We start from the raw sequence: 11,807 nt of genomic DNA, 5'->3' as shown, positions 1-11,807 counted from the left end.
AGTGTGGTGAACTTTTGAGCCTCAGCTTTGTGCATCTAGGTTAACGTTACTGGAGAATCTGCGTCCCAACCAAATATCTGATACACACTAAATATTTATTTAAAAAAACTTCCTTTCTATCCTTCCTTTGAGTGCCACCAGGTCTCCCCCTCCAGGAGACATGGTCAAATAGGAGGTTACCAAGAAGAGACTTGATACCCTATGAGCATATACAGAAGGAGGAAATCCCCCTGAGGAACAGTCATAGGGGAGGGGAATAAGGGGGAAATGGGAGGGAGGGAAGAATGGGAGGATACAAGGGATGGGATAACCATTGAGATGTAACAAGAATAAAATTAATAAAAAATTTTTTTAAATTATTGATTAATTAAAAAAAAAAACTTCCTTTCTGCTGGTAGCATTTTCATCCATGCCTTATCACCCATGGTTTTCATGCTTTTCACTCTGTTGCGCTTGTTGTTGAAATGTAGTGGAGGTCTGTCCTGTGCATATGGAATATGAGCAACATCCCTCTCTATCAATAAAATCTCTATCTTTCCCCCCTCCAGTTATGATAAACAAGAATGTCTCTAGGAATTGCCAAGTGCCACAATTGTCAATATCACATCCATTGCGAAAACTGATTTCAGTTTATCTTCAGACTTTTGTGTGTGTGTTAGGTAGGAGGAGGCCAATTTTCAGTTAACAGCTGATCACTGAAATAGGTTTTGCTACATTTTCTAGCTGGTAACTGCTAGGGCAGTCCATGAATCCAGCATACCTTTGTGTCTTTAAATAGTATGTCATTCTCTGACTTTTCTGTGTGTAGAATGATGGGTCACTATGACTTAAACGGGCAGTTTCCATAGTACCAGGGGTAGAATGCTGACTATAGAGTAGATCTTCAGCTGCCCCAGTATTATCTGTAGCAGAGTAAAAATCATACTAAGTGGCTCCCTTGACAGCTTCTGGGGATCAGTACTTCTCCCAATGGAACGTACTTTTTCCTTAAATTGTGTGGACAATGACTCCATCTTATATAGAGACAGAGAAACTTGATACAGTCCGCTTCCCCATGGATAGGGTTATTTGGTATGGAAGGGCATTCTGATTTTGCTTATATTCATGATAGTCTAATTTAATTTCCTTTCCTTTAAACAAAACATTCAGATTTTTTTTTCCTGGAGGAAAGGGTCTAGAGTCTGGTGTAAATCATTTGTACAGACTAGCCTGTGAAATACAATTGGTGTAGCTTGCGGGTGGTTTTACAGACATGAGAGATCTAAATTTTACATAACTGTGAAAGTAAATTAGGGCCTCTTCTACCTGCTGCTCCCTGAACTGTAAATCTCTTATGCAGTTTCACATTCCATCTATAAACAACTTGGCACTAAAATTCATTCAATGAGATACACTAGGCCAGAGCAGGTGTAAGTGTAAGCAGGATGGTAGTTAATAGGGAAAAGCCAGAGACAAAGATGTAAAATGGAAGTAGCAGAACAGAGAGGAGAAGCCATGGAGCATGAAAGGATGCAGAGAAAATGAGCACCCAAGAATGATTTACAGGGCAGGCTTAGCAAAAAGAGAGAGATATGATAACCCTTGATTGGACATCAGATTTTTTTCATCTGCAGAATTTGCCCAAGGCTATGCAAGACAGATATCACCTAAGAAAGTAGACTTGGATAGACAAGTGTTTGAGATGTAATGGTACCCTTAAAACACTGTCGATGACATCAGTAAGAGTCACTGATGGCACCAGGACCACTATCAAAGGATTTTAAACAAAGATGGGATCGAAAGCATGAAAATTAGGGTTTTCCATCTCCTACATCTCAGTGCAAAGTAGGAGTTCTCAGATTTTAGCCTGGGATGAGTCAGGATTTTCAAATACAGTGGGCTTAGTCATAGATTCTGATTCAGTAAGCACACAGTATTTTCTTTTCTGATAAATTTGTATGTGATGATAAATCTACTAGACTAGAAGCCATACTGTGAACAAAAAAAATTATGTGAAACCTACATTCTAGTAGTGGACCCTGAGTGAAGTAACACCAAAGTGTTTTTGTGTGAGCAATGCCTTAGAAGATTATGTGTGCCCTGACCCACTTTGAGTTACTTTGTTGGGAACATAAGTTAACATAGCGGCCAAAGAGAATCAGTCGCACATGCTAGTCTCCTCTTGGATATTTTATACTATTAGAAAAGTGTGTGTGTGTGTGTGTGTGTGTGTGTGTGTGTGTGTGTGTGTGTGTGTGTGTGTGTAAGTATATGTGAGTGTTTGCATTTGTGGGTGTGTTTTATGTATGTGAGCATGTTATGACAGAGTATTTGATCCCATGCTTTGTGAATGGTCTGTCTCTGGCTATGCTTTCTTTTAGTCTCTAATTTGGGGGAGGGGCAAAGGAGGTGAAAAACAATTGCAGCTTGATAAATCCACAACTTAGGCTCTCAGAGATCATTGGCAAACCATTTCACACACTTACAGAATGTTAACTACTAAAGACATGTTAGATTTTTATCATCATAAGGTAATATAGAAATAAAAAGCACCGTAGTTAACCAAAAAAGATTAATTTAGAAAATAAAAGTTATTGTTTGAATATATAGTCATGTGTTTGAACACTTGATCCACAGACCTACTACCTTTTTTGACGGATAAAAGAAGGTTTTGGTAATGGGAACTAGGAAGAAGACACAAGCCAGTAGGGTAATGTATTGAAATATACTTACTTTCACTTCTATTGAGCTTTCTACTTCCTGCTTGGCCACCATCATGTGATCAGCCAACTCAGTCTCCTCTCAATATAGACTGACCCAACTGACATGTGTTCTCTGCTGGCCTAATTTTATTTCTATTGTGATTAAATATTCTGACCAAAATAGTTTATTTTGTTTAGTCCACACAGTCCATTACTGAGGGAAGTCAAGGCAGGAAATTAATACAAGAACTTGAATTCAGGCTTTCTTGCAATTCTGCACAGCATCGCATATCTAAATGTACTTACTATGTATATTTTAAGATGACCCGTCTATGGGATGGTGACGTCCATAATGGTTTCTCCTACATCCGTTAATGCTAAATACTGTACTCCACGGACACGTTCACCAGCAATCTGAATTGGGCAACTTAAAAACTGAGGTTTTCTTCCCAGGTTATTCTAGTTTGCAATGAGTTGACAGATAAAACTAACCAGAATATTTGCCAAGAAACCTGAATCCCCTGAACCCATGAGTCAAAACAAAAACTCCACTCAGCAACTTCTATCAGATGTTTTGTTACAGCAACAAGAAAAATTACTCATATATTGAGTATCTTGAGTTATTTAAAAAAAAAGCCTGAAGGACAAAAATAATTCTGACAATTTGAATACTTTTTTACTTTCTCCTTTGCATAAACAAAGATACTTCAGGCATCCAAATCAAACAATTTTAATGCAATTTGGGAGAAATCCAATTCATATTCAAATAATCATTTTTAGTTATCCTTTGTGCTGTATAATATATCAACTGGAAATAAAGCACATTTTAATGAATTAATCATATTTTTATTCTCTCATATATACATCCAGCTGCATTTCCCTCCTTCTCTTCCCTCCCTCCCTTTCCTCCCCTCCCCATCATCTCCCCTTTTTCCTCAGATCCACTCTCCCTCTCCCTCCCTCCCTCTCTCTCTCCCTCCCTCCCTCAGAAAAGAGCAGGCCTCCCAGAGACATCAACAAAACTAGGCATAACAAGCTACAATAAGACCTGGCACATACCATCACACAAGGCTGCATGAGGCAACCCAGAAGGAGAAAAACAGTCCCACAAGCAAGCAAAAGATTCACAGATAGCATTGCTCCCACTGTTAGGAATCCCACCAGAACACCATGTTGAAATACTGTTTATTCTTCATTTTAATAATTAAAAAATAAGATGCCAGGTGACAGATTATATAGAGGTTTATTGTATGAGCAGAGCATGCAGAGAGAAGGAAAGGGGGAGGCATGCCTCAGAGAGATAAAGAGAGACAGAGACAGTGGAAGAGAAATAAGAAAGAGAAAGAGAGAGAGAGAGAGAGAGAGAGAGAGAGAGAGAGAGAGAGAGAGAGAAGAGAGGTAAGAGATAAAAAGAGGGAAGAGGGAGGTGAGAGGTGGGTCTGTCCTTTTATATATTTATCAGTGCCATGGCCAGTGACAGGTAGGCTATCACATCACAGGTAGGCAGACTGGGGCAGAATCCTATCTCTGTGTATATTTTTTTAATACAGTAAATTATTAAGGCAGTAGTTTTCTGTAACCAGCTAGTTCTCCAATGACAGACACAGAGACTGAGGTTTATTTTTAATCTACAAACACTGTGCTGGTCAGAATCTGAGCTACTCTAATCCTAATACAGCTAAAACCTACATATAAGCCAATAATTTGCTGCTACTCCATCAATCTCTTTCTCCAGCCACCTGCTCTGCCGTCATCCTCTTTTCCACCCCTACACAGAAGTCCCGCCTTCCACTTCTTGTCCTTCTGCCCAGCTGATTGGCCAAACAGCTCACTGATAACTGCTGCACCCACTCAAGGAGTTCCTCTACAACATCAAGCTATTCAGCCATAACATACATGCAGAGAACATACGTCAGAATGCCACAGGCTCCATGATCTCTGTGAGTCCCCATGAGTCCTGGTCAGTTGACCCTGGGCCTTGTTCTTGTGATGTCCCTTTCCCTTGTGGTTTCCCCAATCCTTCCTTCTCCTCCTCCTCCTCCTCCTCCCCCTCCTCCTCAGGATTCCTGGAGTTCTGCCTAATATTTGGTTGTGGTTTCTGTATCTCCTCCCATCAGTTGCTGCATGAAGATTCTCCGGTCTTTCTGATGCCACAATCCATAGATCCAGAGGGGCTGAATAACAAGGAGGGCTTAGAGGAGGATGCAAGCCTTCCATAGGAAGCGGAAATAGAATAGATTTTGCTGGTGCACTGGGGGTGAGTGGAGCTTGGAACAGGAGGGATCAAGTGAGGTAGTTAGGGAGAAGGGAGAAAATACTGGGAGAAATGGCTGGAATTGGCGGGGAGGCATTTTGGGAGCAGGTGGAAAACTAGTGGAATGGAAACCTTACAGAATCTACTAGAGTAACCCTAGTAATGGAAGACAAAGAGCCAGAAGAGGCCACCTTCTGTAATCAAGCAAGGCCCCAAAAGAAGGGATTAGGACACCAACCCAGCCACAAAACCTTTGAACTACAGTTTTGTTTTTGTTTTTTTCCTACTTATAGAGTGTTCTGGGACTGGAGCCAAGAATTAATCACATTTTTTAAAAAATGCTGGGTCTTTTATTAGAACCAAGCTCCTCTCAAATTTGTCTTCCTCCTGTGTCAGCTTCTCCAGTCCTGGATCTAAAGCCGTGGGTTGCTATATTGCGACTCTTTTCCATAATTTTTGAAGAAGCTTATAATATCTAATAAAGACAGCTTACAGATTAACACAATTAATACAATAGGAAATCTGCTACAATGAGGGTGTGTATGAAGTAGAATGAAGATGGATAAAAGGGAAAAGAAAGTGCAATACAAATGGAAAACTTCCTAGAATGAAACATCTAATGAGTGATGAAAATAATCCTTTAACTTCATTCTTCAAATGCATGAAAGCTATCAACTTTAGTATGATTAAACTATAAAAATAAGAACCTCTGAATAAACTTCCTGATGTATTCTTGGTTTCCACATTAATCTATCCTAAATAAGGTTCCACTTCCTTTGATTACTAACACTCTTTTTGGCCACACTTTCACCCTTGTAAGTGTTCCAAAGAGTTCACAGTATTTGAAGTAGGTGACTATAATAAAGGGCTAGAGATAATGGGAGTAATTTACCACTATTCTTCAATACAAGCTCTGGGTTTCAAAATCTTCTAATTATAGGCATTCTTGAATAGGGAAGTGATAGACGTTGAAGATGGAAAGAAAATGGTTTAATGTGTTTCTAATGGTTGCAGAGTTTCATTGACTGTCAGAGCTAGGACTAAATTCTAGATTATCTTAGGTTTGGAATATCAGTGGATTTTTGCAACATTATTTCACTTCTCTTTGAAGCTTGCAATATGTCCATGTTTGAGATATATTAAAATCTAACATTAAAATTAAAATATGAGTAGGTTTTAAATGGGAAATTTCTTTTCATGTTTGCAAATAGGGTGTAGTAAAATAGTCTGAAAATAGTAACTAAATTGGTGTTGGAAGACCTCATGAAAACTATCCCTATTTTAAAGAAACAGGTTTTATTTTACTGTTTAATGTGAAAAGTATGCCTGATTTGGAATATAAATGTATGTGCCTCCTTAACAGATCCAGTCTATATAGGGTCCTGGAAAAGGCAATGCCCTTTTAAAAACTGTATCAGCATATTTATTCATTATTTAAATGTTCACATTCCTGATGATGAAGTACATATTTTTGATTTTTATATAATTGCACCTTTTAAAAAGATAAATCTTTGAATAGCAAATTTGCATTCAGATCTTTTTAAAATGAGGCATATTGTCCACAAATATTGTTCCTCCTAAAATTCATAATTTCCATTTTTAAATCCAGGCATATAATAATTTTATGTATTTATTTAGTTATTCCCTTAACATCCTGGTTATAGCCCCATCCCTCCTTACCTTTCGGTCCCACCCTCCTTTCTTCTCCCCCTCCCCCATTCCTCGGAAAAGAAGAGACCTCCTTCCCATCCACCCCAGCTCATCAACTCATATCAGGACTGAGTGTATCCTTTTCCCCTGTGGAAGGGCCATCTCTGTGACAAGCTGGAGACCTAAGTCAAGATAGGTTCCCAGGGGGACCTATGAGAGGGACTCTAGCAGAGACTCTTAGTAGCAGGGACAGTAGAGACTGAAGAGGACAGCCTCTAACTAGACAAGTCTCCTAGTAGAAGGAGGGGAACACCAACCCACCCACAAAAACTTCGAGTCAAAATTCACCCTGCCTACAAGATGTGCAGCTATAAAGATAGAACAGATAGAGCAGAGATTGAGGTTATGTCCAAACAATGTCTGGTCCAACCAAAGACTCACCACAAAGGACAGAATCAACCCCAGACACTATTAATGATACTCTGCTATGCTTGCAGTCAGGAGTGACGCAGAGTTGTCATCTGATAGGCTCCACCCAGCAGCACCTCCAAACATATGCTGAGACTCACACCCAAACTTTGGGTGATAGGTAGGAAGTCTTGTGGGAAAGAGGGGGAAAGGATAAAAGGACCCGGAGGTGACAGGAGCTTCACAAAAAAACCAACAAAGCCAATTAACTACGGCCCAGAGAGGCTTGCTGAGACTGAAGCACCAACCAAGGGCATTATGTGAACTGGATCTAGGCCCTCTACAAAGATGTGGCTGATGGGCAACTCAAGATTCATGTGGATCCCCTAGTAAGGGGATTGGGGGTACCCTCTGACATGGATTCTCTTGCCAGCTTTTCAATTACTACCCCGTGGTGAGACTGCATTACCAGGCAGTATACCTTTTATCTTGCTTTATTATTTTTTTTTATTTTAAAGATATTTTTATTTCTTCAACTTTTACTTTCAAGAGTGACTGAAACAAAAATATAATTGAGTCCCATCACTACTGTCATTATGGAAATGGCTTTAAGAGAAAACTGGTCAGATGAGTATATTGCTTCCCACTTTTCAACTGGTCATAGCTGCCATTGAAAAATCAGACAAGCCCAGAGAATCTGTCCAGAATGTTCAAGATATGGTATTTCATACAGCATGCCTGTTCTTGGGGGAGAGCACCTAGGGCATAATTATGTGGCACAAAGACACCACCCATGCCTCTGAGAATGTAGGACCATGCGCCCTTGAAAAAAGCCTTGCCTCCTTCATCACAAGCAATCTTCAGCCAGCAGTCAAGCATGCCTGTATAAATGATATCTGTTTCTTTGCATCCTGACTGCATCATCATACGATGGCGAACTGTGTCAAACGGATGGGAAGTCAGGCCGGCAACAGCAGTGACAGACTGTGCGATCATCTAGCTGATAAAGATGTGAGTATTCTTGGGGTCCGGAAGCATTCCCTTCGCAGTGTCATAGATACCAAAGTGGGCAGTTCGTTAGGTGATAATGCCCTGTACTGACATATTAAAGCCTTGGCACAGGCCCTTAATCCCATCGGATTCGTAGATCTTAACCAGGAAGTCACCAAGCCCTTTGAATTCCCTTTCAGCCCCAGCTTTGCCCACATCAGCTGCTAGATGCATACGGGCAAAATCAAGAGCGTACACAAAGCACAAGGTTGTGGCCCCACCGGCACAACCTGATGCCAGGTTCCCTGTAAAGTCACGCCAAAACTAGGTCCTCTTGTCCACACCACCCAGCTTGTATTTATCTTTGAAGGCAAAGTTGAGAGTCTAGGTAAGGAAGCATCTGATGACATTGGCCAGGTTACCATGCCAGAAAGACAAGACTCCCTATTCCTTGGGGATGCTATCCATGCAGTCTATGATGTCCTTGTGCTGCTTATCTGGCGTGGTGTGCTTGCTGGCATGCTGCTCCTGTAGCAGCACCTTGACCCACACAATGGATGTTACTGCCGTCTTGGAGATGGTTGCAGCTACTCCACCAGCCAAGAAGTCCTTGGCGAAGGACACAGCGGCATCTTTCATGTTGAAAGAAAAAAAGGAAGATGCAGACGACTGTGTGGTAGGACTGGCTTGACAACCTGCTTTGACTCCTGGACCCTGGGGCTTATCTTGCTTTATTGATTAAGATAAAAAATACTTGTTATAGACTGAAATGCAAACCCCTCAAATTTATATGCTGAAGCCCTACCTCCAAATATAGATTGCAGAGAAGGGATCACAAAGGCAGGTCCCTAATCTAATTGAATTTATGTCCTTATTGAATGCAGAAGAGAGTCTATGTACCTCTCTCTGCACAGGGAAAGAACATTATGAGAAGCTAACAAGAGAAGCATCCTATAACCACAAACACCACAGCACCTTGAGTTTGGACTTGCAGTGTCTAGAACTATGAGAAAATCAGTGTTTGTTCTTGAAGCCAGGCTGTTGACAGCATCATCTTTTTTTGTTTGTTTTGCTTTTGTTTTTGCTTTTTTTTTTCCAAGACAAGGTTTCTCTGTGTAGCCTTGGCTGTCCTTGAACTCACAGTGATCCACCTGCCTCTGCCTCTTGAGTGCTGGGATTAAAGGTGTGAGCCACCACACTTGGCTGAAAGCATCATCTTAGGTACCTAATTTCTCTAATAAACTGCCTGTAAGAAATAGTATATTATAATTGTGCCTGCTATCCTTCTTTGTCTCTTTGTCCTTGCTAACCTCAGTGTCCACAGAATATTACATGACTACTTGAGACTTGATTGATATTTCTGAGTACATTTTTTTGTAAAGACTGCAAGACTCCTTGTTTGCAAGTCTGACAAACAAAGGCAAAATTTTTCTTTAAATTTATGTGATTCTACATAGTAAATGAATAGAGTAATGGACATTTTGCCCTTGAAAAATCTCTAAATATTCATCTCCTGGATGATGAACACTTGTTGGTATTTTTTCTAACTTTGTTTGCTCAGTACACTCTTCAAATTCATGTACAACATGTACTGTGACTAATGCAAACAGAGTAACCATCGGATCCATTTCATTAAGAAAAGATTAGGTAGAGATTCACAGAATTTCCCATGAAACGTTGATGTACAATTCAGCCCTTAATTAAAAGCAAACAGCCTCACTTCCTGGGATTAGGCTATCCAATTCTATTTTAAAAATGAAAGAATATGATGATTAAAACACATTTGAATAAAAATGGCAATATATATTCCACAAGAATTTACCCCAAATGACAAACATACCAGAAAATGAGATAGAACAGTGAAGTCCAGAAAGCACCTTTGAATAATCTACACTCCAAACCCTCCCATCTCATACAGAATTAAAATCCCTAATGATCCAGGTCGTAGACAAGTTCATATGATTTCAAGAAAGTAAGCAGAAAAGAAGAGACTGTTGCTCTAGAGTGTAAAGAGAGTCCCTCTGGGATTTTAGAGTTATTTCTGACCTCCCCCTCTAATTCACTCTGTGGCCAAAGGCAAGTGAGTTAATCTTTTTGTGACTTCATTTATATCTTTGTCAAATGGAAATAATAACACCTATTTCATGGAGAACATTCAGAGGTTTAATTAAATTAGTGCTTTGAACTTCTTAAATGAAAGTTGCTATAGAAATGCAAGTACAATTATTGAAGTCATTTCTCCTTATCCTGTATGCAATATGACGACTGAAACACATTTATGTTAATTGGAAAAGTGACTAATTACCTAAGAAATACTTCCTTGTGTTGTGTGACAGATCAGGCAACAGGTCAAACTTCTTTAAAATTAAGTGGGTCACAATCTAATTATTTGGCAACAACAAAAATTTCAACACATGGAAAAAGATATAGTTGCCTTAAATCATTCAATATATAAAAGTTCTAATATTTATAGACAAAAGCGTGGAATTTAGCTTAGAGTCTATATTGGAAATATGGAATTTTCTTATATCATTGTCTTATAATGGATTCAATTCTATAGCTGCTTCCATGGTGAAATGTTTACTTTGTTTTTCAGTAAAACACATACACAAAAGGAAAGAAATAACAATAACAACAAAGCTTCTCAGTGCTATAAGCAAGGAAGATATGGTTCTCTAAGGAAAGTTTCTACGAATAAAAAAGGACATTAACATGTCTGTGAGAATAAAAAAGTTCCAGTTCCTTCTATGGTCTAGAGAGAGGTGGTTCAGAGTTGAGAGCATGTATTGTTCTTGCAGAGGATCCCAGTTCAACCAATTCAATTCTTAGCACTGATCCCAGGTAGCAACTGAAGGCGATCTGACACTTTATTCTGCGCTCTGAAGGCTCTATACATCTATCCTTATGTTAGTCTCTCTCTCTCTCTCTCTCTCTCTCTCTCTCTCTCTCTCTCTCTCTCTCTCTCTCCCTTCCTCCCTCCCTCCCTCCCTTCTTTTTCCTTTTCCTGTCTCCAAGATACATACATATGTAGACACAAAGGTGTATAATTAAAATTAGCATAAATAATGCTGTCCAAAAATGTTCCTACAAGAGAAAAACTTTGAAGAGCTACATTCTTACCTAGAGTGTGGCCACAAAGAAGCTTTCAGTAAGGCTGATAAGAAACAGAAGATAAACAAATCAAAAAGCCCAACAGTGAGTTATCACCTCCAATTGTGTTGGGGAGAAAGATGGTAGGAAATATTGTACGTTTCTTCTTATGAAGTGGGGATAGCCATGAGTCTACAAATGATTCTTTGTAGGGGTAGAATGAATAGTGGTGCCTGACAGTGGAAATGATTGAATTAGTGTTGATTTTCAGGTAACACACACTGAATAATAGTGAATTAGTAGAGTATCAAAACACATCTTCAGGGAGGCAGAGGCTGATGGATCAGTGTGAATTCAAGGCCAGCCTGGTTTACAAAGTGAATCCAGGACAGCCAAGGCAACACAGAGAGACCCTGTCTCGAAAAACCAATAAACAAATAAATAAATAACCCAACAAAAACCAAACCAAACCAAAACAAAAACGAAAACAAAGCACATTTTCAGACTTAAGCATTCAGGGCAGTTTGGAGACAAAACTGTTGTTTTTCTGAAAGGGACTTTGTACCATTTAGGGGCAGTCAGGCCTTCCTTCAATTCAGCAAAGGCTCTAAGCTCCAATTACTCTTTAAAATCTCCTCAGAAAGTGTAAAAAAGCAGTGGTGCTGCTAGGTCTCATAGTGTATCAAAGAAATTGAGACACACAGTGAGGAGTTCATGAGAAAAGAATGAAGAAA

At 39.6% G+C, this 11,807-nt stretch overlaps 1 pseudogene across 1 annotated transcript; it reads right to left on the bottom strand.

Annotated features, from left to right (window-relative positions):
* Positions 1-7,671: 7,671 nt before the first annotated feature.
* On the bottom strand, positions 7,672-8,624 carry LOC311582490 (ADP/ATP translocase 2-like; annotated as a pseudogene). Its single transcript has one exon. The product of its transcript is annotated as an ADP/ATP translocase 2-like (transcript).
* Positions 8,625-11,807: the final 3,183 nt, after the last annotated feature.

This window comes from Acomys minous (assembly GCF_964271855.1).
Source record: "Acomys minous genome assembly, chromosome: 14".
Classification (NCBI taxonomy): domain Eukaryota; kingdom Metazoa; phylum Chordata; class Mammalia; order Rodentia; family Muridae; genus Acomys; species Acomys minous.
Note: the sequence above shows the minus strand (reverse complement) of the source record. Positions and strands in the feature narration are given on the sequence as shown.